This window comes from Helianthus annuus, chromosome 10 (genome assembly GCF_002127325.2).
Source record: "Helianthus annuus cultivar XRQ/B chromosome 10, HanXRQr2.0-SUNRISE, whole genome shotgun sequence".
Taxonomy (NCBI): domain Eukaryota; kingdom Viridiplantae; phylum Streptophyta; class Magnoliopsida; order Asterales; family Asteraceae; genus Helianthus; species Helianthus annuus.
This window is the reverse complement of record NC_035442.2, coordinates 106228844-106256780: the sequence shown is the minus strand read 5'-3', so window position 1 is coordinate 106256780 and position 27937 is coordinate 106228844. Positions and strand designations below refer to the sequence as shown.

General features: G+C 38.1%; 1 pseudogene; it reads left to right on the top strand.

Moving 5' to 3' along the window:
* Positions 1-228: 228 nt before the first annotated feature.
* On the top strand, positions 229-5647 carry LOC110882212 (annotated as a pseudogene).
* The last annotated feature ends 22290 nt before the right edge of the window (positions 5648-27937 follow it).

The following is a 27937-nucleotide window of genomic DNA, read 5'->3' as shown; positions in this document are numbered from 1 at the left end:
TCCCCCACACCCTTGGGTAGTCCTCTTTGGATGGTCCTTCATTGAATGTGACGTGACGCCTACGTGGCGAATAGTCCCCAAAAGAACTACCCAAACCACACCCTATGGTCTTATCCTGACTTGGTCAATATAGACTACTCCTTCAAATGGTTCAAGTTTCTTTTCATAATCTTTCCAATTCTTCTATATATTTTCCCTACATTCTACTATCATCATCCATAACAAACAATGTCCATACTCGCCCTCTTCTGGTTCCTTTTGACTTACATCTATGTAGTCAATACCATTATCCTAGCTCAAGCCAATTTCGTCTTCAACCGGTGTGACAATACGGAAAACTATACCAGAAATAGTACCTACGAAAGGAATCTCGACGCGACCCTCTCTGCCCTCCCCACCACCAACTCCGGCTTAGGTTTCTTCAACTTTTCCACTGGAGAAGGCAACAATACAGTCAACTCTATCGCGCTTTGTCGAGGCGATGTCAATCCAGATGCGTGTAGCAGTTGTCTGAATGACTCCATTGTTAACTTGCGAAAACTTTGCCCAAATCAAAAAGAAGCATTAGCATACTACGACTACTGTTTGTTGCAACACTCCAACACTAATTTATTAGTATACCCACAAAAAAGGGATTACTTTTTTCAGTTTAATCCACAGAATACCACGGATATTGATCGGTTCAATGGTGCTCTGGGAGCGTTAATGGACGAGCTGAGAGGTGCTGCGGCCGCTGGAGGTCCATTAGGACCATTACTAAAGTTTGCCTCTGGGAACAGGACCGGGCCGGGTTTGACTAGGATTTATGGTCTAGTGCAGTGTTCTCCATACTTAACGGAGCAGCAGTGTAGTGAATGTCTCGAGGAAGAAGTGTCTTTGATAGGGATTAATGATAATGGGAAAATTGGAGGGAAAATTGTTCTACCCACTTGTTATTTTAGGTTCCAGATGTATCCGTTTTTTAACAAGAGTATCCGAGTCGCCACTCCCCCACCACCATTTCCGCAGACGACTCCACCAACGACTCCTCCGCCGCCACCAGGTATGCTTTATAGTTAGTTCATATAAGTTATAGCCGTACGTAAGAATAGCAACAACCCGTCTGAATAATACCAACTAATGACGCGTGATTTAATGAACCTTTGATTCAAAAAGACAATAACTAGCATCCCCAATGACAGGCAAAAATGGTATCATCTCACGTAGACATAGAGATAATTACTGAACCATTAACTAACTGTGTTAAAGTTTAACTAATAAATTAAACTAGAGTTAAAAACAAATCCGCACGATGTGTTGGGCAGCAACTTTCCGCGCGATGCGACGGTTTCTTATGGTTCCGTTACTTTACCGAGCATCCTAAAAAAATACTATATTGCGAATATAACATAATTTTCAACGAACATTTTGCCTCCATGTTAAGAAAACATAAAAACAAATATTGTACCCTAGCGATCTTCAAAGGGTATCGGTTTCATTCCTCATGGAAAAGAAAAAGTTATTGTACTGGTAAAAAGAATACTATATTGCGAACACAACTTAATTTTCGACGAACTTTTTGCTTCCATGTTAAGAAAACATAAAAAAGAATATGGTACTGTTATCGATGTTCAAAGCGTATCGGTTTTGCTCTTCCTGATAAAGAAAAAAATCAAATATATTTGACATGTTCAAATAAAATTACGCAAAAAAACAAAATAAATATAGCAATAAAATATTATATTAACAAAATAACAAATAAAATATTTTATAATAATTATATTATAAAGAAAAATCAAAAGTAAAAATAGAAAAATCAAAATAAGATATTATAAAATTAAAAGCAAAAGAAAGTAAAATACTTAAAACATTTTGGAGAACATTTAAAATGCAATAAAAGTAAAAAGAGAATAATAATAATAACTATACAAATTCTTTAAATTTATATCGAGATAATATAAGAGAAAATAAATAAATATACATGGGGTAAAAACTTTATTTTACTTAACTAGGCTGAGAATAAATTTTAACCATTCATTTTTCAAATCAATGGTTAAGATGAAAGTGTAGAAGAAATGAGAAGTGCAAGGATACATTGGGAAAATCCTATTTTTGGACTTTTTCTCTCCATATGCAAGACACCTTATTTTTATACGACATTATTTTTTCATAAAAAACTCACCGTAAAATTGAGCGTTTTTTTTTCTTTAATTTGAGTACCATATTGCTATATAAAATATGAAGACTAAAAAAATCTACTAAAATATGTTATATTTATATGTTGTATAACACTTTTTGTGCTGGATTTTTTGTACTATATTTTTGTGCTAAATTTTTTGTGTTGAATTTTTTTGTCTTAATTTTTTTTCTCAATTTTTTGTGGTGGATTTTTTATACTACATTTTTTATTGAATTTTTTTGTGCTATATTTTTTTGTACTACATTTTTTGTGCTATATTTTTTTGTACTAGATCTTTTGTGATATATTTTTCTTGTACTAGGTTTTTTTGTTGTATTTTTTAAAAAACAAAAGGTGTGTCATATGTCATATTCACTCCTATTTATAAGGACCAAAATGCCATTCATTCCTACTTATCAGGAGTGTCACATATTATCATCACAATATTCTTATGCTATTTAGGCAAAATCCACTTTTTAGTGGATCGTTACTCATAAATATGTGTGTGGGTGTGATTGGTGGAGAAGTGGATATGGTGAACCCATGTGCCTTAATGCCCGTTATTAGGCTGGCACGAGTGCCCTTGGCACCCCCAAATAACGACGCGGCCTCGTGTTTCGTGCCCAAATTGGCCTACCTGGATGCCATCGTTATTCCACAACGCCAAAATGGCGAGGAGGAGACGAGAGCCCAATGTTCAGCGCCCTGCTGCCAGAGTTGAGCAGAACTACCAAGATTTACGTCAAAGAAAAGAAGAAGAACAACTGAACAAGCGAGGATCAGACAAGGAACCAGGTACAGGGAAGATGACAAACAAAGCTAAGGTGCCCAATATGTTGCGTTGGTTGAAAAAACTAACAACGAAGTACAGTGACATGTCACTATTATGTGTTAAAAAGTGCAAATAGGGACCTAATAGTGTTTTTTTAATGGCAAATTTGGATCACTCGAGTATCATCGTGCTACAAGCGGAACCACCCGATCATATCCATCTCCACTAGGCATAATGCCTATACACCAATTCAGGAGGAAACCCAATAAATATGGGAAAACCCCCCTTGTGAGAATCGAACCCAGGACCTATTGATCACAAAGTCTTATCCCACCCCAAGATGCTACTAGGCTATAAAGCCATCGACGGGACCTAATGGTGTTAATTTCCAATACAAAAATTTTAGAATTGATGTTAAAAGTGCAAATAGTGAACTAATAATGTTAATATATCAACACTAAAATTTCAGAATAAATGTCCTCCAATATTTACTATTTTTATTACATGACTTGTCACTTTTGTCTTGTTATTTTTGTAGGAAATAAGGAAACACAGACTGCGACGGTAGTAATTGTTGTTGTGTCAATCGGCATTGTGGTTATGATCACTTCACTTTGCATCTTCATGAGACTACGGAAGAAGCACGGGCGATCTTCACCTCCATTAGAGAGGGTTGAGTGTAAGTTCTACATTCCTAACTAAAACCTAACTACATGTGTTGACCACTATAAATAATTAACATGATACAAACACCACTTGTTTATGCTGTTGTATCATCGACTATTACACTTAGTTTCCGAAGCATTTTCTAATTCTCTTTCTGTTTTCTTATTAGCTGAAACTATTGATATTGAGAATGTTGAATCTTTGCAATACAACTTTAGTACAATTAAAGATGCAACAGATGATTTTTCTCAAGAAAATAAGCTTGGGGCAGGTGGATTTGGACCTGTTTACAGGGTAAACTACTTAATATTGCTACAAATTTGCCTGAATTTAAGCATCTTCATAATATATCATATGATATACAGGGCAAGCTTGGAGATGGTCGTGAAGTAGCAGTAAAGAGACTAGCTCAAAATTCTGGACAAGGCGATGTTGAATTTAAGAATGAAGTTTTGCTAGTTGCAAAGCTTCAACATCGTAATTTGGTTAGGCTGATTGGTTTTAGCATAGAAGGAAGTGAACGGCTACTCATATACGAGTACATGCCTAATGCAAGTCTTGATAACTTTTTATTTGGTAAATTCTTAAGAGCATTCCTTTATTTATTCCATAGGTTGCATTGCACAAACACATTGCAACTATACATTTCAATATTTTTAGGCCTGCATAATTTGTTTTTCGCAAAAACTTTGGTCCGTTTACCAAGCAATAAAATCCTTGGTTGGTTTACATTTGCTATATATGTAAGTTCTTTTAATATCATTAAAATTTTTAGCAACTTTCATAAAGAAAGAACTAATGGCTTGTAGTTTCAATTTATTGTGACTAATACAACATTAATTCATTGTGATGCTTGTAGATCCGATTAAACGTACATTTCTTGATTGGGAAAAACGATACAATATTATCAATGGTGTTGCAAAGGGACTTTTATACCTTCATGAAGATTCTCGTCTAATGATAATTCATCGCGATTTGAAAGCCAGTAATGTGCTATTAGATGCAGAAATGAATGCTAAAATTGCAGATTTTGGCATGGCAAAGTTGTTTAAAGCAGAGGAAACTCAAGGCGACACAAGTCGAATCGTTGGAACCTAGTAAGCTCTTTCTTTAGATTTAGTTAACTGTATTACTAGAATTGTTTTAGTTATAACAAATTCAAATGCATCTAGGAAGTAAAATCATTCATAAACAGTGGTTTAATAATTACTACCAGAGGCGTCTCTAAGAGTTCACGTACCCTATTCGAGCTCGAAAAATGTGTCATTCCGTAATATTTTATTATTATTTAAAACAAATTAAATTAGTATTGGGCTCAAAAACCTAATGGCAAGTGGGCTAAATTCTAAACCACGGTCCTTATGCGGAGGTCCATCCCGCACACCATTAGCCGCCAGTGATTACTACCACATTGGTTGTTACTCTTTCTGTGAATGTCAGAGTGTACGTTGTTATCTTAAATTTGTATGTAGTTTTTGTTATCACCGTATATTTACAATAAGATATTTGAAAAAATCTTGCGATTTTCTATTTATGTGAAAAGCATGGCGTGGGCTCTGAACGCTTGTACTTTTACCTCATGTGCCCTTCAATCACCGTTAATCACCGTTGAAGGCTTTTAGACGACATGATGCCATGCTAACTCTTGTCATTATGGAATTTTTCTTTGTGATTAACTAAGATTTCAATACTATTTCACCATCATGTTACTCAAGACATTCATTCAAAGGCTAATCTTTTTCCCCTCCATGCCTTCTTGTTTATAGTGGTTATATGGCACCAGAATATGCCATGCATGGCCAATTCTCAGTAAAGTCCGACGTGTTTAGCTTTGGAGTGTTGGTATTAGAGATGATAACAGGTCAAAAAAAATCAATTTTTCCAGAATGGAGAGAACATCCATGATTTTCTTAGCTTTGTAAGTATATTCATTCTTTCCGGCAATGTTAAATTATGACATACTTTAGAAAATAGTTCCCTTGTAAAAGTTGGTTTTCATTCTACGGTATACATCTTGAAAATAATTTATTATTCCAATATTTTAGGCATGGAAAAGCTGGTAAAATGGGACGGGGGGTCGGATATGATAGATTCCACATTAAAGTCTGGATTGGGTTCATTGCGCAACATCATTAGAAGTATTCACATTGGATTATTATGTGTTCAAGAAAATGCTATTGATAGGCCAACCATGGCTTCGGTAGTTCTAATGCTTAATAGCCTTTCTATGACGCTTTCGATGCCATCAAAACCTGCATTTTTCATGCGAACTAACACTAAACCTGAAGAGCCACTCTTACAAGAGTATAGTTCTTCCTCGGGAAGTAGTGGTTTCAGAAACCCTAATATATCAAGAGAAAGGCTAAAAGCATCTCAAATGTCAGCAAATGATTTGACAATATCTGATATCACTCCTAGATAAGTGTTGTGAGCGCGGTTACATTTGTTGTTTGCTTTTATGAAATATATTTGAATTTGCGTTTAAGGTTGCATATTGAACCTACATGCGAAAAGTTGTGTGAAATAATAAGAACTCTCATACTTGAAGCAGTATTAATAAAGTAAGTGATTTTTTTTAATTACGAATGCCAGCCTAAATAAGATATGCATTGTTTGTTTGTTGATCACTACTTTGAAAATGCTAACATAATGTAATTAATTCGTTTTCAAAAAGAGGGTCCTGTAACATTTTCGCGTTTGAAGTATTCTCGTCAATCTTTACATAATAAATCTCAATTTCATAGATAAAACATGGTTGTATTAGTTTCTTTATAATATAACCCAACTTTTAAGTAACCAAGTGTACGTTCTATTTGCTTAATTGCACACGAGTGTGTCAATAATGGTAATTGAATCGACTCTTATATAAAATTGAAGGAAAAAGAAAGAGAAATAAGGAAATTGTTACAGCCTCATCTAACTAGATCTGTGTAGGGGGATCAAAGTTGTTTATCGCATTAATCTCCTTCCCTGAGTTGATTTCTTGTGACTGTGTCCATTTTTGTTGTAACTGTTCCCCGATCCATGCTGTAGATCTTGGAAATTCTAAAGTCCTAATATATTGTACTTTCTGCCATCGCTGTTGTTGTTCAACACTCGCTACAACCAGAGTTTCATCCATTTAGAATTTTGTTCCCAATTCCGACTTAATTCAAGTGCATTTATAAGGTGATAATTTGAAAACATGTGATGCTAAACGTACTACTCTCTAATAAAACATGAGGAGGCCTCAATGTCTCATCATTAAAAAATAGTTTTACTCTCACATCACATATGGGGGTACGTTAAGAATTTGAAAACAAATAAGCACATTTATGATACACGTGTAAATATATGTATCCTGAAATTTTATGTGTAACTTCCTAGGTTAGACAAGGGTTATTCAAATAGCCCACAACTTGATTGAAAAAAACTCATTTGTAATTGGCTTGTTTGTATACGAGCCGTGCCCAAGCCAAGATAGCTGGGCTCGTTCGCTAGCTCGTTAGGCTTATATAAATTGAACCCCAAATTTTGGTATATATAAATTAAAAATTCTCTTGTTTACTGTCACACCCTGTCTTTTACAGAAGTGTGTGCGTGTGACTTGATCAGTTCTCATTGCATTCAACTATAATAAACAACTCTATGACTAAAATATGATATTCATCCATTCATAAGTTTTAAAAATATTACAAACATAAGTTGTTAAGTTTCAACCAACATAACTTCATGTTAAGTTACAAACCATCAAAAGAGATTAAGTTCCATACATGGACTTTTGACAAAAGACTAATTAAACCAAGGCTTTGCTTCATATATCTTATCCAAGATAAGATATACAAATCAAACCCTTTAAAAGTGGATGACATCTAATCTTGTAGTTCACTTCTTGAAAACATTTCCAACACCGATGATCCATCTAGTTTCCTGAAATATATGTAATTTGAAAACAATCAACATAAGTTGAGCGAGTTCATGTGTTTTATGTGCTCCAATAAACTTGTAAACATTTGAGAGAATTCTTTTGATAACCAGTATGTAAAGCGTCTATGAACAGATCATTAATATTTTGCAAGGACATTAATATTTGCGGTGGTGTAGGAAGTGCTCAAACCTAGCGAATTTCCTCCGGTCCATCCGGCTGGAACGACATAGTCACTACATGCGGCCACACAAGGACCCATGAGTGGGGCTCGCTACACCCGATAGATCTACCACTCCTGCCCCTCGGTCTTAACTAGATTAATGGCACTTAGGAGAGATACTACCCATCCACATGATCTAACAGTTCATTTCTTAGCTAAACCATACCGTTGAAACGTGTATTTCACCCCCGAGAGTTATAAATCCGAAAATAGTTAAGAGAAAAGAGGTACATGAACTCACTAATTTGCGTCTGCAGCCTCGTGTACTCAAAGTCTCTATCCACGGGTTGTATCACTACCTACACACGTGCTATGTTTTATTAGACACTTAGGTCGTGTAACGACTCTTAGCCTTAGTTATTTATTAAGACTTATTTTGGAATTTTGGTATACTTTGAGTTACACGCTTGGTGTATGTTGTATACGTAATTGTATAATCCCAAATTATATATGTATATTAGTTAAAATAAGGATATTTTAACTTAATTTATTTCCATACAATTATTCAGAATATCGTTAAAAATAATATATGTTTAACTTGTTTTGTCACACGGTTCTCACATGTATATTTTCAAGTATAGGTATACTTGTATTTGCGTATTTTACCGAGTGTTGGTAGTGTATGTCGGTATGTATTTTTACGTATAGGAATACATATTTTCTTGTATTTATTAAGTATTCTCTACTTAATTTATGTATAATTTTCCGGAAAATTGTGTTTGCACAATTAAAAAAATCACCAACTTTATATTCTTAAAATATATATGTTTTATGAGAATCGTATAGAAAAATATCTTTAATTTTAGGGTAAATTACTTTTTGAGTCCCTGTGTTTTAGGGGTTTTAACAACTTGAGTCCAAAATCAAAATGTTTAACGCCCTGAGTCCCTATAGCCACTTTTCATAACCATTTGAGTCCAAATTGTAGGTCCGTTTTCGGAGGATCGATCACAAACCAAATCACTTGTTTATATCAAACACGGTCACGAGTGCAGAATCCTCGTGATGATGCCAAACCAAACACAGATAATAACAACACGAAGTAACCAATGAATCACAGTCAATTGATTAAAACAGATGAGAACAAGGATCAAACAAATACACACAACGTTTGACAGTAAAACTTCACAGTAGGTATGCTCTCATGGTTTCACACAGAAACCAAGTGTGGTTTATATAGGCAGCCCAGCCCAAGAGTTGACGAAACACAGAATGGGCCTGACGAAATACCATGGACGACGAAAGACAAGGTCTTTCGTCACCCATCATGACAAAACATAGAGTGTTGACCATGAAGGTCTTTCGTCACACAAGTGAATGACGAAAGACAGGGTCTTTCGTCGTGGGCTGCACAAACTGATATGCTGCAAACAGACAGTTTACAGCAGATCTTGAATAAACACACAAACATAAAACTTCCATCTAAATGCAACATGCATCGTTCATATAACATTACATACCAAAAGAGACAACTGTCGGATCCAAGTAAGATAGGAGGATATCCAACTTGGTCGACTAACAGACATACATACTCGATAATATAAAAGACCGTAAAATTACGACGCTAAACAAGAACAAGTTACAGACACAAGATATGCACCAACAAACTCCCCCCTGTCTGTTACTTGGTCTTCGGTCTTCAATCTTCAGTGCTTCAGTGACCAGGTGCTCCCGGCGTGAATTCCTCGGTAAAAACAGTAATAAGCGACGCGTTAAAATTGTAGCGCTAGATGTGCGTCCTTGTCTTCGTAAAAGATATCATGCCGAAAAAGCTTGTTGATGTTGTTCGCCGACCTATTCACAATCCACATCGGATCTAGCATCCGAAAGTTCTCACGATCATCCTTAAACACAATCACCGCTTCTTGAGTATCCGAATCGTAGCACCATAACCTCATATCATCAAGAAAGTTCTGTTTCATCGGCATTAAAGGAATCTTGTCCATGACCTTCGCCGGCTGATATACGAGCTTCTAACGAGCCGTGTTGATCGATGGGTCCAAAGTGAACTTGATTTGCTGATAGATAGGAAATGGAGGCTTGTACAACTCGTCTTTCCATCCTGTCCTTTTGTTCATCTTTATCTTGCGTGCAAACAACGTAGCTCCTTTGAAGTTTGAGCGATTAATGAGCTCAAGCTTCGTCAAAGCTACAACGTCGTAAAATGGTAAGGACAAAATGCTCAGTAGCGAACTGAAGTATTGAATATCGTATTCACGCTTGATGGCAATGCAGTGGATTTCCTTCAGGAACATCCAGCAAAGAATCCTTCCATGCAAGTTCTCTTTCTCGTACTACAGGTAGTCAACTTGGACTTTCGCTGGCAAAGGCTTGAAAACTTTAGACAAGAACTGCTTTCGCCATTCTGTGAACGCATCCATGGCATTTTCAGAAGTATCACGATTCTTCAATTGTTCATCGATGAAGTCCACATTCTCTTTCAACCATTCTTCATTAAAAGGATCGAACTCAGTCCCATCTTCTCGCACATATGAGGACTTCTTATCATCTCCTTCAAAGACTATCTCTTCCACATTTTCTAAATCCGCTGTTTCCGGTTCACTCAGTATTTTATCAATTTCAGCATCATCAACTTCTTTCATCTCATTCAGAGCAAGCAACTGTTCGTGCGAAAGATCCGCAATAATCTCTCCCTCTTCAAGAATTTCTCCAGTAATAGGATGCACAGCCTACAAAGTAAGATCAGCAGTGCTAGGAATAGAAGATGTACCAGGCATAGAGCTTTCAATGTACGAGCTGCTCTCCAGTTGTTGTAATTTTTCTACGGTTCCACTAGAGGTTCCTTGTGTAGATCCAAGCTATGAGGGCTTGAAGACAACGAGTTGAGTAGAGGTAGTTGCTGGCGATGCTCTGATGTGGCAGAAGGGTCAGGGTTCCCTTGATCCTCAGAATCATGATCCCTTTTCTGTAATACTTCCTGCTGTTTACATTAATCGCCCCACAGAATATTGACACGCCTTCTAACAAACTCAAAGCCTTCAGTTATTCGCTTGACCCCATCAACTATCGTGGTGTTTCAAGAATTGTACCACTCCTTCATATAGTCATGCTTTTCTTTGAGAGCCTCGGCCAACCTCTAAAGCTCAGAGCTTCTTTCTTTCATGCGGTTCATGTCAATACCGCGAGTGTTATCCGCCGCTCACATCTGTTGCAACTGTCTCTCTCTCTTCATCTGCAGCTTTCAAGTTAGCATTTTCTACATTCAGTTGCTCTATTTCTGCTTGTTGGCGAGTGATCTCTGCTTGTTGTCGACCAACAGTGGAGTTCAACGTATTTATTTCCAACTGTTGTTTGATCAAGTCGCCTCTTGTAACGTTTATCACTTCCGAATGCCTATTGATTTGACCTGTTGCAGCTTGCAGTTGAGAGAACAGGAAATCTACCTTTCATCTTGTTGCATCTGAGAGAATATACTTTGTCTTCGCTCTGATGTCCGCTGCGAAGTCGTTGCACGAATGGTCGAGGCATTAGAGCGAGTTGGTTCTTGAGGTGTCACTGTAGGAGTTTCAGGAGTTGAAGTCACTACAGGAGTTGGTTCTGAAGATCTTGGAGGAGAAGACACCATAGCAGAAGCTTCAGTGGCCGTGAATCCAAGGTTTGGATCCATTTCCGCTTCTTGTGTAGGTTCTTGTTGTGGAACGGATTATTGCGCAGACGAAGAACCAATGTACTTTCTTGCTTTCTTCTTTCGTCGGACAACCGTTTTCTTTTTCTTCAAACGTTCCGCTTTGGTATCCGAAGGAACGTATTCAGCGTCATCCTCTTGTCTAATCCTCTTGACCCTTTTCACACCACGTTCATCAAAATAAACTTCGTACCCAGGCTCAGGTGGATTATCAACCGATTCCGTATCCTCCTCATCATCACCAGCTGAAGTATCACCCGCTGTACCAGCAGTCGATGCACCAGCAGTAGATGCACCAATGGCACCTGCATCACCACCATCACCACCTTCATCATCACCATCACTGTCACTGTCGGAAGAATCTGAATCCTTTCTCCCAAACTTTTCTTCCATCTTTTTCTTTAACTCCGGCTCCTCATCATCAGATTGGCTGTCATTTTGACGCCATTTGTCGTCTTCTGGAGCGATGTAGTCTGTTTTTCCAAGAGCACAAATCAATCTTCTTGGCGGATTGCTTTCTTTGTATCTTTTCGTTGCAAGGCCCTTGAAGATCTTCAGTGAATGCTCTATCATCGTATCTATCTTCAAGATGTCATCATCGGCTTTTGGAAGATTGGGATGCTGGACATTCATGATCATTTGTAGAAAACGAGGATACATCCAGAACTTATTCCCAGTTGTTCGACAACCAGTTCTTGTCATGTTTTCCTTCATGTTGGCAAAGATGTACTTTGAAATGCTAAACGGTTTGCTCAGCACTAATGCCACCATGAGTCCCACGAGATCATTGCCTGCCATGTCATAGCCAGCTCGCCTGTTGCTAAGACATTAAATGAGTACGTGTAATAAAAACTTGTACCGCATTGGCAGATCTCCCTTGTTGATTTGACCGCTGAAGATATCACCAGTACACTTCATCCTTAGTAGACAACCACGTGTGCACATTATTGGAATAGAGTACGGTGCATTAGGATCATCTTGCAGTTCTAGAACGGTGTTCAAGATATCAGGTGAGACATTCACATTCACTTCATTCACTTGCCCTTGTATAAACTCAATTCCATCAACTACGACAACGCTCGCTGAATTCCAGAAAGCTTTGATGAGCGACTTGTAAACCGGTGTTGAGAAAGTGACAGCTTTGTTTATCCGCGACTCCCTTATCCATTGCATGATCTCCTTCAGTTCTGTGAAATTTCCTTCAGGATCAAGATAGGCAATCATGTTGTGACGCTTTTCGGACATCACTAGTTCTTCAGGTTTATCAGTTATCTTGGTCGCGGCCTTAGGTTTCTTCTCTTTTGGTGCCATCTGTATTTGCAAACATCCACATTAAGTCACAAAGTCAAAATGTGCAGTAGACATATGTCTATGCAAGTTCAAGTATGAAGTGGACAGTTAACATGCAAAAATACATATTCTGTGAAAGGGCACCAATCTTGAAAATTTTCTAAGTGTTGGACGACGAAACACTAGCACTTCGACGAAAAACTCTTCTTCATGGCGAAACCCCCTTGGTCAAATCAAGTCAACATTGACTTTTGACCACTGGTTTTTCGTCGACAGTCTTTCGACGAAAGATGCTCCATTGCAAAAAGGGTATTTCATCGTAGGGAGTTTCGTCGCAGGCAGTTAGGAGAAAGACATGTTTCGTCGGCAGTTAGGGTTTCGTCGAATTGGGGGTTTTCAAATTCAAAGGGTTTTTCGCCGACAGGCGGTTAACTGATGACCGATTCACAAACAAACCAACATTATGACACTTTGGTTCACCCAAACCTGAAGAAAACAACCCAGAAGTTAAACTGACATGATTTTGACCGAAAATGTTCCTAAATCGGTTTAAACAACATACAAACAAACATCCCCTGTTTTTGTTATACGAAACCCAACCCAAATCAACGTTCAAATCTACACATAAATACACTATGATTATCAGATTTTATCAAAAACAAAAACAATAAACAAGGGACAATATGCAGGAATAAAACAATACGGGGTGTCCGAGGGTTTTTCGAACAGTCGAGTAAAGTCACAGGGTTCCTAAGGTTCAAAACATTTGAACAAGCATTTGTATACCTTTTGTTTTTGATGAAAATGTTAGAGAAAAAAAGAAAGGTTTTGAGTCGGTGAAAGGGGGTATGGTGGGTTGAGTGTGGAAGAAGGTGAACAGGGTAGTGGGTTTTAAAAAGTGATACCTCTGATTGAACTGGGACCCCTTTAAATACCCTGACCCCGACGAAACTTCATCCTCGACGAAACTCGTGTTGGGCTCGACGAAACACTTGGTTGGGCTTGAACAGTAAGCCCATGACGAAAATTTAAAAGACCCAGGAGTATTTCGCCGTGACCTCGACGAAAATCATGAGTTTCGTCGCGAACAAATTCAATTTTGACAAATTTTGAAAACAGTTTTCCTGACCGGGTTTTTTGTTGACTTTTAAGGTCTTTCGTGGACCTTAGGGTTTTTCGTCAAACCTTTTTCCAAAAATTACCAAGTCTTGAAATTTTGCACACTTGAACAGATTTTGTTTATTTGAACAGATTTTCGTTGTGATTGAGTTTACCAAATTCAAAGGTCATTTTATGAAGTAGGTTTTAGGCTTTCAGCAGAAAACTCCAAGTTTCAACTTCGGCTAATCAAAAATGAACTTTACAAATTACACTAAACTAGAATTTAAAGTGCGGTAAACTAACGAAAAGCAATAAAAAGCAGTCAACGACTGTACAATGTCAAACTTTTTGCGAGTTTCAAGGAAAAGGAATCATACCAGCTTACGGTCGATGTCAACATGGTTTTTGTTCGGTTTAAAGCTTTGGATAAGTATACTACCACGATTATCGGTATTGTTGTCCACATAAGCTCAACTGATCAGATGTAATCATAATTAGGAGATACAATTTACGATAAGAGTTATACTTACAAGTCGGTGTTCATCCACTCACGACACATTCCCGTATCAAGGTATGCACGAGAGTTCATCTTACCGGTGAGTATACCGCTTATCACCTGTTTGACCGTATAAAAGATGTGAGAAACTCACTTATTTTTGATTGAAAACAAGCCCTATGTGATAGAATCACTTATTGATGAGGAACTTGATTTTCATATGCATGAGGGCACAGGAGCAAGTCCGTGAATAGGTCAGTACATCGTACAGCAAAGAGACGAACTTGACTCCCGGATAAATGTGATATTTTATCACTTATTTTGATTGGACATGTGATTGTTGATCACTCATTGAGGTCGAATGCAGTATGTACACGTATGTATGGTATCATGGAAGATCTAGACATCGTCGTTGTTATTTTACGGTAAAAGATACAACCATGATACCCATATGATAAGACAATATAAAGACCGAATATCTCAGAACCTCGGCAATCAATCTAACGAAATTTCGGTACCAAGACCATATGCCAATGAATGGTTCCCACATGACTTGAAGTCTGTTAAGTTTGTATCATCCTGCACATTTCAATCTGATTGTGAGCCTACCGATACATCATTAGTAGAGATACTTATCATTCCTCAATTTTTTTTGTTTTAAATTTTTGAGCATGTTGACCGACCACACCGGTGAATATCATCATTTTCCTTTATCCAAGAAACTCATTTTTGGTTTTCTAATTTTATTTTTGAATTTTTGAATGTTCCAATTTTTTAATTTTTCAAACGTAAAGACAGAAAGTAAAGATATATTTTTGGATTTTTGACTTTTTCAAATGTTTTTTTATTTTCTTGAAATTTTCTCCCCCCAAAATGCTAAAAGGTTACGAAAACGAGAATCTTTTTGGATTTTTAGAGTTTTTTAAAGAAAATATTTACAAAAATGATTAGCCAAAGAAGTTTTACTCGGGTATCACCTTAATGCCATTGACCAAAAGAAGATAATCAAAACGTGATTTATCAAAAGCTTTAGTGAACAGGTCGGCACGTTGGTGATCGGTGTGGACTTTAACAACATCGATGAGTCTTTTGTCAAAACAATCACGTATGAAGTGATATTTAATTTTGATGTGTTTGGTCTTGCAATGCTGCACAGGATTTCTAGTGATCTGTAAGGCAGCATTGTTATCAACAAAGATAGGAGTAGATAGGAATTCAAAACCGTAGTCACACATTTGTTGTTGGATCCAAAAGACTTGGGAGCAACAACTAGAGGCAGCAATGTATTCAGCTTCACAAGTTGATGTAGCAACACAGGTTTGCTTCTTGCACTGCCATGTGACCAGGCGATTTCCTAAGAATTGACATCCAGCTGTTGTTGATTTGCCGTCGATTTTGTAGCCACCAAAATCAGAATCACTGAACGCGATCAAGTCAAAGCTATCATCCCTAGGATACCAGAGACCGGTGTCCAGGCAATCCTTCAAGTAGCGGAAAATCCTTTTAACAGCTGACATATGTGAGGCCTTCGGGTTGGCTTGATATCTTGCGAGCAGGCACGTCGAATGCATGATGTCGGGCCTCGAGGCTGTGAGATACATGAGAGATCCGATTGTCACACCCCGACCGCGTTAAAACAACAAACCGCGGCGGAAACGTCGGGGAGTGTCGTAACAGAATCATTGTTTCACAACACATGGATAAAAGTTATGTTCTATTGAATTTAATGTATTACATTGCCTTGAAATTAGAAACAAAACATGAACAAATAGACTTCCATTGTTATTAAGTCACTAAGGCCTCGTCCATTCCTATGTGAGCATGTATCAATATCATCATCAAACATCATCAACCATGGTACCTAAAACACATGTGAAAATACGTCAGCATAAAAATGCCGACGAGTACATAGGTTTTATGTGAGTGTCAGATTCTTGGCTCGTTTACATTTTGAAATAACTTGAACAACTTTGTTAATTGATAAATGAGTAACCTGCCATTTTGGTCCCTGTGGTTTGGCCAGTTTTGCCATTTTAGTCCAAATCTCAAACTTTTTACATCTGGATCCCTATGGTTTGCATTTTGTTGCCATTTTAGTCCAAAATTCAAAACCCCCATTTTTTTGACTGTTGCAACCTTCTATTTTGTCTTTTAGTTCAGGGGCATTTTGGTCATTTTGCTTTTCATTTAACATTTTCTCAATTAACATTTTCTTCCCCAAATAAATCATCATCATCCCCAAATAAAACCCTAACTGACTCTCTCTCTTCTCTCTCTCTCTCTTCTCTCTCTATAAACAACATAAAACCCCAAATAAATCAGCAGCAACTGAGACCTAAATCGATCAGTTAAAAGTTCAATACTCTTTAACGGCGGCATCTGTTTGATTGTGATCGGAGTTAGTTGCCGCCATTGTTGGAGAGGTATTTTGCTGTACGGATGGCGGTGATGAAGCTAGGGTTTGACATAGAGAGCAGACTGTGACTACCATCACCGCAACCCAACATCATCTCTCTCTCTCACTCTGTAACAAACACCACCACAACCATGGCTACCACCGCTATTTGTGACCACCATCGCCGCCGAATAACCACCAAATCCGACCCCACCTTCATCTCCTCTCTCTGGCCACCACTCCCAACCTTTTAAGCGACGGCTTGGGAAGTTTCAGACGACTGATTCTGCTCTTCCGGTAATGTTTATGGTTAATATGATGTGTTTTGATTGAATTTTTGTTGGATAAAATAGGAATTAGACTCCATACTTGTTGAATTCGGTGTATACAAGTCAATTTACGTATATAAATGAACTGAGTCAGGCTGGGGTGGCCTCTGGCAGTTTGTGGTGGTGGTGGTGGCGGTGGTGGAGTTCACGGTGGTGGTGGTGGTGTTCGACAGAGAGGCGAGAGAGAGAGAGAGAGAGAGAAGAGAGAGAGAGAGAGAGAGAGAGAAGAGAGAGATGGGTGTTTGGAGAGAGAAAGAGAGAGTGTGTGTGTGCAGGTTTTAGAGAGAGAGTTCACGGGGATGGTGGTGTTGGCGGCAGTGGGATGGTGGTGGTGGGGATGATGCGGTGGTGGGGGGTGGTGGTGGTGTGGTGGTAGTTCAGAGAAGAGAGAGAGACCAGCGTTTTTAGTTCAGAGATGCGGTGGTGGATGATGATGAATCGCTGAAGTTTCAATGATGAAGATGAACATCTGGGTTTTGATCTGTTGGTTGCACAAAAGGAAATGAAATTTAAAAAATGACCAAAATGCCCCTGCTCTAAAGGACAAAATAATCAGTTTTCAACAGTCAAAATAGAGGGTTTTTGGATTTTGGACTAAAATGGCAACAAAATGCAAACCACAGGGACCCAGATATAAAAAGTTTGAGATTTGGACTAAAATGGCAAAACTGGCCAAACCACAGGGAACAAAATGGCAGTTTACTCTTGATAAATAGAAAACTTAGTTTTGTAAAATGTTTGTAAAGTAAAATTGAAATAACCAAGTCAAAACATATTAGTTTTATAAAACCTTGCTGCCATGAATCTTAACTCCAAAACATTTTTTTATGTAGACCCAGATCAAAAATCGTTTTTGTAATAAAACTCGAATGGTTTATATTGATAGAAAAACCTTGTAATATAACTTTGTTTTGATAACCTTGCCCAAGTGATCTAGATAACGCAACGAAATATAATGTGTTAATAGCACTTATATATAGGAAGTACCAGCGGCGTATCCACCATGCTTTTAACACATTACACCCGCCCCGTTACCTAATCACTTCCCTAACCTAACGGTTCAAACGGTTCCAAATGGTTCACATAAATCAAACAGTTACAAACGGTTTACATAAATCAAACAGTTACAAATGGTTCACATAAATCAAACAGTTACAAATGGTTCACATAAATCAAACAGTTACAAATGGTTCAAATAAATCAAACAGTTACAAACGGTTCAAATAAATCAAACAGTTACAAACGGTTCACATAAATCAAACAGTTACAAACGGTTCAAAATGTAAAACAATGTGTCCATATGCTGGATGAACATACGCAACAAAATGTAATTATGAAAATCAATGTGCTAGCATGCTAAGTGAGCATACATAGCAAAACATAGGGAAATCATGTACTATCTACGTACTAATGAACATAGCAAGTATATGATATAAAAGCATGAAAAGTACGAAAGTAACAAGTAGGCACATGTGTATCACCCCAAAACAGTTTAAAAACAGTAAAAGAGGGGACTATGTACTCACTTGAGAATGCTTAGAAGTCTTGAATAACTACCAAGCAATGCTAGAGGGATCACGGAAATCAATCGACACCTAATATAGGTAACTACATTAATAAACCGGACCTAAATCGGAACATCGGATAGGATGAGGTTTCGTAAACCAAATGAGTATTGGAACTCATATGATATGGTTTAACAAAGCCTACATACTAAATTGAAACCTAACCTAAGTGCTTACGACCCATTACGACTCGTTTAGGTAGCTTACGCTACTTTAACGCATCATTCGGGTAAAACGCGTTCGGACCGTCTAACTAGTCCTATGACAAGTATTATATTACTTAACATGTCTAATAATGTTGCCTAATCAGTTTAGATGTCAAAATTTAGGTTACATATGCTTAAAATGAATTTATGCGTAAAAAGGGCATTTTGGTCATTTTCCTAAGGCATATAAACTACCTATCATACAACTACTTAAACAAAGTGACCATAAGGTATAACCTCGGAAGGTTATTCCCTATACAACTATGGTCACTAAACATGCTTGGTCGGATCCTAAAGATCGACCAAACGAGTTGGGTTTGAAAGTCTAAGCGGTTGTTTAGACCGCTTACCTCACGACCCTATATAAGCACTAATCTAAAAGTGATGAGTTAAACATGTTAAAACATGTTTAACGAAGTTTGAAAACAAGTTTGATATCAAAACAAAGGGTTTTGATACACAAAAATAGTTTGGTTGCAAAAAACGCATAAATGCGCATTTTGACCGAAACTATGACTCATCACTACTGTCACACCCGTTCATTAGCGGAAGCGCGCGGTGTGAACTTGATTAGTTTTCATTGCGTACGATATAAGTAAACAACTACATGATTAAAAACATACGATGTTCATCCATTGACATAATAAAAATATTACACATCATAAGTTGTTTTAAATACGAGAACGACATAAGTTATAAGTTTTACAAAAGATGAGTTCACCATAAGTTTAAAACATAAGGCTTTGCATCCTATATCTCATTGAAGATGAGATATATGGACCAAACCCTCCAAAAGGGATAACATCGATGACTTGTAATCTAAAAGCTTCATAGTAAACACCAGCACCCAAGTTCCATTAGTTTCCTGAAATACATGTGAGTTTGAAAATATCAACAAAAGTTGAGCGAGTTCATGTGTTTTGAGTGAGCTCCAATGAAACCTTTAAACATATGAGAGATCTTTTATACAAACAGGTATGTATAGCGTCTATGAACAGATCATTAATGTTTTGCAATGACATTAATATGTGTGGCGACATAGGAAGCACTCAACCCTAGCGAATTTCCTCCGGTCCACCCGGTCAGAACAACAAAAGCACTACATGGGCCACACAAGGACCCAAGAGTGGGGCTCGCTACACCCGATAGATCTACCACTTTTGCCCTCGGTCTTATACAATATTAATGGCACTTAAGAGAGATTACTATTCGCTCACATGATCTAACAGTTCATTCCCTAGCTAAACCATACCATTGAGACATGTATTCCACCCCGAGAGTTATAAATCCGAAAACATTTAAGAGAAAATGGGGACATGAACTCACTGCTTTGCGTTCCTGAGAGAGAGAGAGAGAGAGAGAGAGAGAGAGAGAGAGATATATATTCAACCAATTTTTTCCGTAACGCGAGTTAACCTACAAGGGTTCTAACTCAGTAGACACATCGGTCCTTCCTAGACCTTGTACTCGTTGCTCATCTTGAACGTTTACTATTTTCATTTCATTTTTGGAACGCTTGTGTATTTTTAGTAATATGTTGGCATTTGTTTCAGGTGTACTTTGATTCGAGACTTTCTATTTGCTACTCAAATATAAGTGTAAAAAAAAGTGTTGAAAATATTTATTTTCAATGTCGAAATACGTTGTCGTATGTATACAACATTAGGGAGAGAGTACACTTCAACAAGTATATGTGTGTATATCATCATGTACTAGAGTCTTTTATACATATACATATACCATATGTATATTGTATTTGTGTGCTTTAATTGTGTACGTATACCGTATTTATACGGGTAGGTATGCCGTATTTATACGCGTAGGTATACCGTTTTATACGTGTAGGTATACCGTATTTATACATGTAGGTATACCGTATTATACGTATACTGTATTTATAACGTATTTGAACAATATATTTCTATAAAAATATACATGTATTTTACTTTGGGCTTAGCCCACCATTTAGTGTTTTGGGCTTGGTTTATACCTTTTGCCATTGGGCCTTAGTCCATGACTTTAAGTTAGTGGGCTTAGCCCATTTTAATATTGTATTTGGGCTTAGCCTATTTTATTTGTTAGAGTGGGCTTATTTAGTGTTTATGGAATGGGCCTTGGCCCATGTATTTAAGAATTTGGGCCTAGCCCAAAATTTATGTTATCTTAAGCCCAATATTTATGTTTATGCACTTTTGGTAAACTTTTACTAGTTATACTAGTAACATTTATAACTATACTTAGTGTTATTTTCGCATTAAGCTTTCCGGTTTTTCGTTGTCTGTAAAATATATGTTAAGTGTCTAACATACTTTATTTTTAGACTTGTCATAATGCTCGGTTTATAGAACTTTTGTTGCCGAAGTCGTTCGTTTTGCCGACGTGGCATAAAGTGTCGCCCGATGTCCGTCATTCGAGATTCGTTGTCCGAAGTTCGCGTCCGAAGTTACGGTATTACACAAGTGTGTTTCAAGTGTTTGCGAAGGTTCACGACCATTGTCATGCTTGCGAATGTTTGGGAAGTTTCGGTTATTTGTAAGTATATATTTATTGTAAAAATTGTATGTATTATTTTAGTACATTTTCCTAGTACTAGTACATATACATACTTATACATGTACTATACACCAAATAAGGTATTGGAAATATATATAATTTTTCTCCAAAAATTATATTGATTTTTATGCTTTTAGTTTTACCCATTTTATTTAATAAAACAACCTTTAGTGTTTTAAATAACTCTTGAATGGTTAAGTCTTAACCCTTGTCATTAGGGTTTGTCTAATCACGATTAAGGTTGTTAATCACAATTAAGATCACTAATCACGATAAACCATGCTAATCACCCCGTTAATCTCTTTTTAAACGCGATTAGATTTTTATAAATTTTCGCCATAGTTTCCCTAAACTAAGGCGTTTTTCCCATGTAGTCAAAACATGTTTAAAAATAATTTTTCAATTTCCAAATCAACATCCATGTATCAATCTCCTCAAAATACAACTTTTCAAGTAATAATAATACCATTTATTTTCTAATTCATGAGCTCCTATATATATTAATTTCCTAAAATTTCAAGACTTTTATCTCTTGAAATTTAAGACTTTTTAAGTGTGGTTTTTGAAATCGTTTATTTACTAACTTGCTTTTAACAAAAATTCACACTTATTACTCTTTAATCATCAAATTTAGTCCTTTAAATCTTTCATCTTTCAAGTATGAAAACATATATATATATATATATATATATATATATATATATATATATATATATAAAGCTCATGAATACAAGGGTGATGATCTTCCTTGATTTAAACATCTAGGTGTTTAAATCACATTTTTAAGACTAACCCATCAAGATCATCACTAATCTAGTTTACTACACTAAATAAACAACATGATCATCATAAATCTCATGACTAATCAACCTACTTTAACAAAATCAACAAGATCATACAACTCATTCAACACTAATACACATAATAATCACATGATACTTCTTATTTAGTAGGCTTTTATGGTGAGGTTAGGGTTTTAAGTGGAATTTTTCTTTGATTTCAAGATGATCAACAAGTACTTTAGTAATCTACACATGATAACAAGCTTAAAAATATAAGTAAAAGGCTTACAACTTTTCAAGTGTCTTAAGATGATGATTTAGAATTAGATTAAGCTCTAACCAAAGCCTTAAGTGTGCTCCATGTGTTCTTGATACTTAGATGGTTATAAAAAGGTGTGACTATGGTGAAAATGGAGTGATTTCTAAAAGAAAATGGTGAGTTTGTGGGGTGTTATGTGTGACCGTAGGATTTTTATATTTAAAAAAAAACATTTAACATGTTATGATAAAATAAACATTAGATATTTTTGGTGATTAAATAATTTCTTGCACCATTAGCCCACTAATGGTGGTTTAAGATGTTAATCAAGCTTAACTAGTTCATTAGTTTAGTGGGTGTTAATTTTGGATGGTAAAAATACTACTAGTTCGCTCACCGATTTGATATCGGGTGATATACGAAAGGTGTAGTGTAGTACTGGGAGCTATGGTTTTAATTTACCATCGATGTTATGTCATTTATTTGTTTATGACCCAAAATATCACTTACTAGTTCGCTAGCATTTTAGTTTAGGCAATTGGGTGGTAGAAATTTAATTTATTTGCCTATCGGCTCGAATTTGGACAGTGTGTGAAAGTTGCGGCGTAGCACCGGGAGTTTATATTTCAGGTATCCCATTGATATCCCTAGGCTTATTTATGATGTGAAATATTATTTACAAGTTCTACGGACCTTAAAAATGATGAATTTTAGTGTCGCGGACATTTTATTTTTTGTTATAATTTGGCGCGGTTCGAACGAATTTGAACGAATTTTAACGACACATGTTTTCCGGAAAGTTAAAGTGTTTTAAAGATTTAGTGCCCCTAATTCGGGATTTTTATATGTATTCCATCTACCAAGTGCGTTCGTGCCCTTCGTTGCTCGTTCCGATAGTTTTCAGAACTTGCTTTGCTGGCATGATTAGTGTGATCCGGTGAATAGTGTTTTCAACATTTTTGCCAACATATTAGGACATAGTTTGCGGTTTTCTCGCGACATGGCGATTGTGTTAATATTGTTTAACATATTTAACCACGTCCTATGATTGCTAGACTTCACACGACCTAATTACACAATAATTAAATCGTAATGAGAGAATTTAAGCGTTAAATCAAGTAATTAAGTTGTACGAAATTACCATTAATTTTTGCCAGTTGTCACATTCTCCCCCCGTTAAAAGAATTTCGTCCCGAAATTCAAGTCGTGCTACCAGTTGCAGGGGAGTCTAGAAACAGGTGAGGGTACTTGGATTTCATTTGATCTTCACGTTCCCACGTATACTCGGGACCGTGACGCGAGTTCCAACGATCTTTAACTAGCTTCCTACGACTCCTCCGTGTCTTGTGAACCTTCCAATCCGTAACCTCAACAGGTTCTTCAGTAAATGGAGTTTTTCGTTGACATGTATCTCATCTGCTGGGATGACTGCGGTTTCTTGTGTAGGACTTTTCTTGAGATTTAACACGTGAAACGTGTCGTGCACACTGCTCAGTTCCTCTGGTAGTTCTAACTTGTATGCAACAGTTCCGATCTTTTCCAGGATTTTGAATGGCCCAATGTAACGTGGGTTCAACTTTCCACGTTAACCAAACCTTGCTACGCCCTTCCAAGGCGAGACTTTCAACAATACCATGTCTCCGACCTCGAAAGCTAATGGTTTGCGTCGTTTGTCAGCGTAACTCTTTTGTCTATCGCGAGCCGTATTGATACGGTCTCGTATCTGAATGATCTTGTTTGTGGTTTCCTGGACCAAATCCAGACCAATGAGTTGTTTATCCCCGGTCTCCGCCCAACATAGCGGGGACCGACACTTTCGTCCATATAATGCTTCAAACGGGGCGGCCTGGATGCTAGTGTGATAACTATTTTTGTACGAGAACTCCACTAAGGGCAAGTGAGTATCCCAGTTTCCACCCAAATCCATCACACAAGCACGTAACACATCCTCCAAGGTTTGTATCGTTCGCTCACTTTGGCCGTCCGTTTGCGGGTGAAAGGCCGTACTAAGATTCAGTTGGGATCCAAAGGCCTTTTGGAATGATTGCTATATCCTAGACACAAATCGACCATCTCAGTCTGATATAATAGAAACAGGCACTCCATGTCGTGCCACAATCTCCTTGAGATACATTTCGGCCAGTTTCTTGGTGCTATCCTTCTCACTGATCGGTAGAAAACGTGCGGACTTTGTAAGTCTATCTACAATTACCCAAATCATATCATGGCCTCTTGAGGTTCGGGGTAACTTAGTAATGAAGTCCATCGAGATTTGTTCCCATTTCCATACGGGAATTTCAGGTTGTTGTAGCAAACCTGAAGGCTTTTGATATTCCGCCTTAACCTTGGCGCATGTAAGGCATTTCCCAACATAAGCAGCAATGTCGATTTTAAGCTTAGGCCACCAATAAATTCTTTTAAATCTTGGTACATCGTATCCGAACCCGGATGTATAGAGTACCTTGACTTGTGTGCTTCGTCCAAGATAATTGTTCACAGTTCGCCAAAGAACAGGACCCAAATTCGTCCCATAAAGTACAGTGTTCCATCCTCCTTTGGCACTAATTGTGCCTCCATTCCTCGTAAGGATTCAGCTTGTATATTATCTGGTTTAAGCGCCTCTTGTTGAGCATCGTGAATCCGAGAAGTGAGATCGTTTTGTATAGTCAATTCTAATGCTCGCACCCTTAGGGGTTTTACACGTTCTTTGCGGCTCAAGGCGTCCGCCACAACGTTCGCCTTGCCTGGATGATACTTTATCTCACAATCATAATCTTTCAATAACTCGACCCATCGTCGTTGCCGCATATTTAAATCCTTCTGATCGAATATATGTTGCAAACTCTTGTGATCTGTAAAGATTGTGCAACGAGTACCATATAAGTAGTGACGCCAGATCTTTAAGCGAATACCACCGCACCTAGCTACAGATCGTGCGTGGTATAGTTTTTCTCATGCACCTTTAACTGACGAGACGCGTACGCAATGACTTTGTCCTGTTGCATCAACACACAACCAAGACCTTGATGCGATGCATCACAATAAACCATGAAGTCATCGGTACCGTCGGGTAAGGATAAAATAGGCGCGTCACAAAGCTTATCCTTCAGCAGTTGAAAGGCCGCCTCTTGTTTCTCTCCCCAATCAAATTTCTTGTCCTTCTGTGTTAGGGACGTTAGCGGTTGGGCAATTTTCGAAAAGTTCTCTATGAATCGTCTATAATAGCCCGCTAATCCCAGAAACTGTCGTATCTCAGTAGGGGTTCTAGGCGCTTCCCAATTCTTAATTGCCTCAATCTTTGCTGGGTCAACATGAATTCCCTTCTCATTTACCACATGACCTAAGAATTGTACCTCGCGAATCCAAAATTCACACTTTGAAAACTTGGCATACAGTTGTTCCTTTCTCAAGAATTCCAAAATAGCTCGCAAATGTTGCTCGTGTTCCTCTTTAGTTCGCGAGTATATTAGAATATCATCAATAAACACAATCACGAACTTGTCCAAATACGGCTTACACACGCGGTTCTTGAGGTCCATGAATACCGCCGGTGCGTTGGTTAAGCCGTACGGCATAACAAGAAACTCGTAATGTCCATAACGAGTCCTAAAAGCCGTTTTGGGGATACTTTCCTCATGTATTCTCAACTGATGGTAACCCGACCTCAGATCGATCTTGGAGTAGTAGCTGGAACCTTGTAGTTGATCGAACAAGTCATCGATTCTCGGTAAGGGATATCGGTTCTTGATGGTCAGCTTGTTTAACTCCCTATAGTCAATGCACATGCGAAAGCTGCCGTCTTTCTTTTTAACAAATAATACCGGAGCTCCCCAAGGTGAGAAACTCGGTCTAATAAATCCTTTATCTAACAGCTCCTGCGGCTCAGTAGATAACTCCTGCATTTCAGACGGAGCTAACCGATATGGTGATTTCGCCACTGGTGCCGCTCCTGGCACCAAATCAATTCGAAACTCCACTTGACGTTGTGGAGGTAATCCAAGCAAGTCTTCTGGAAAGACTTCTGGAAATTCTTTCACGACAGGGATGTCTTCTAGCTTCGGCTCTTTGGTTCCTTGTCGACTACGTGGGCGAGGAAGGCTATACAGCCTTTTCGAAGACACTTTTGCGCCTTCATGCAATTTATGATCCGTAGGGGCGTCTCGCGTTTCTCCCCATGAATTATAAGCGTTTCTTCATTCGACAGTGGGATGCGGATGGTCTTCTCATGACAAACCACTTCTGCCCGGTTGTCAGATAACCAATCCATTCCAACAACCGCGTCAAAGCTGCCTAGATCAACGGGTAAGAGGTCGATAGAAAATTTTCGCTCCCCAAGCTCAAGTGTACAACCCTTGATAACTTCATTCGCTTCGACTAACTTTCCGTTCGCCAATTCTATAGAATACGAGACGTCTAATTTACTCGACTCTAGACCAAGTAGGTTCTTAAATTCTATAGATATAAAACTAAAGTCGGCGCCAGTATCAAATAGAATGGATGCAAAGTGTTGGTTTATAGGGAACTTACCCGTAACTATGTTCGGGTCCTGGCGTGCCTCGCGTGCTCCTATTGTAAAAACTCTCCCACGAGCTTGATTTTCCTTCGGACAGTCCTTCCGATAGTGCCCCTTGTCGCCACATCCATAACAACCTTGGCCCCTGCCATTTCCATTTCCACCTCGACTATTATTATTATTACCACCTTGATTTCCATTGCCACCCTGATTTCCGTTACCTCACTGGTTTCCTTTACCTCCCTGGTTCTATTCCCACGCCCCGTACCAGACCAACATGCCTCCTTGTTATACCCGATCCTGCCACAATTTTCGCACCTATTTGTTTTGCACGGACCCGCATGGTGATATCTACACTTATCACATTTGGGCAAAAAGCCCGCATAACCTTTACCACCGGTTGCATTGGTTGTTGTGCCAGTCTTGGGCTCGGCCGGCGGGTTAACTTCCCTTCGTTTGTTAGAATTGTTGTTGTTAGCCCGGGTGCCTTTCTTGAAATTCGAAAATTTCCGCTTGTTATCACTTGTAGACTCCACATGAGTCTCCTTTTTGTTAGAGTCCAACTTTGAAAACTTATTTAAACGAAGAGCCTCCTCAGTGAGGGCGACAGCCAAGTCGATCGCCTCACTGATTGTAGGGGGCTTGGAGGAAGTAACCATGCTTAGAATTTCAGGAGCAAGTCCCCAGATAAACCTCTCAATCCACTTAAACTTAGGATCCACCAAGTAGGGAACGACCCTAGACAAATCGTGGAAGCGTTGTATGTATCCAGCGATATCAAATCCGATCATCTTTAAGTTCCAAAACTCGTTCTCAAGTTTCTGAATCTCCGCCCTAGAACAATCCTTCTTTCTCATTAGTTCCTTGAGCTCATCCCAGCTCATAGCATACGCAGCTGTTTCTCCTTTAGTCTGAACCTGTAGGTTCCACCATGAAAGCGCCCCATCCAAGAATAGCCCGGAGATATAGGTGACCCTTTGTTCAGGAAGGCATTTGCTCATTCTTAGGACTGAGTCTGTCTTCTCGGTCCAGCGCACAAACGCTACGGCACCGCCTGTGTCATCGAAGTTCAGGGGTTT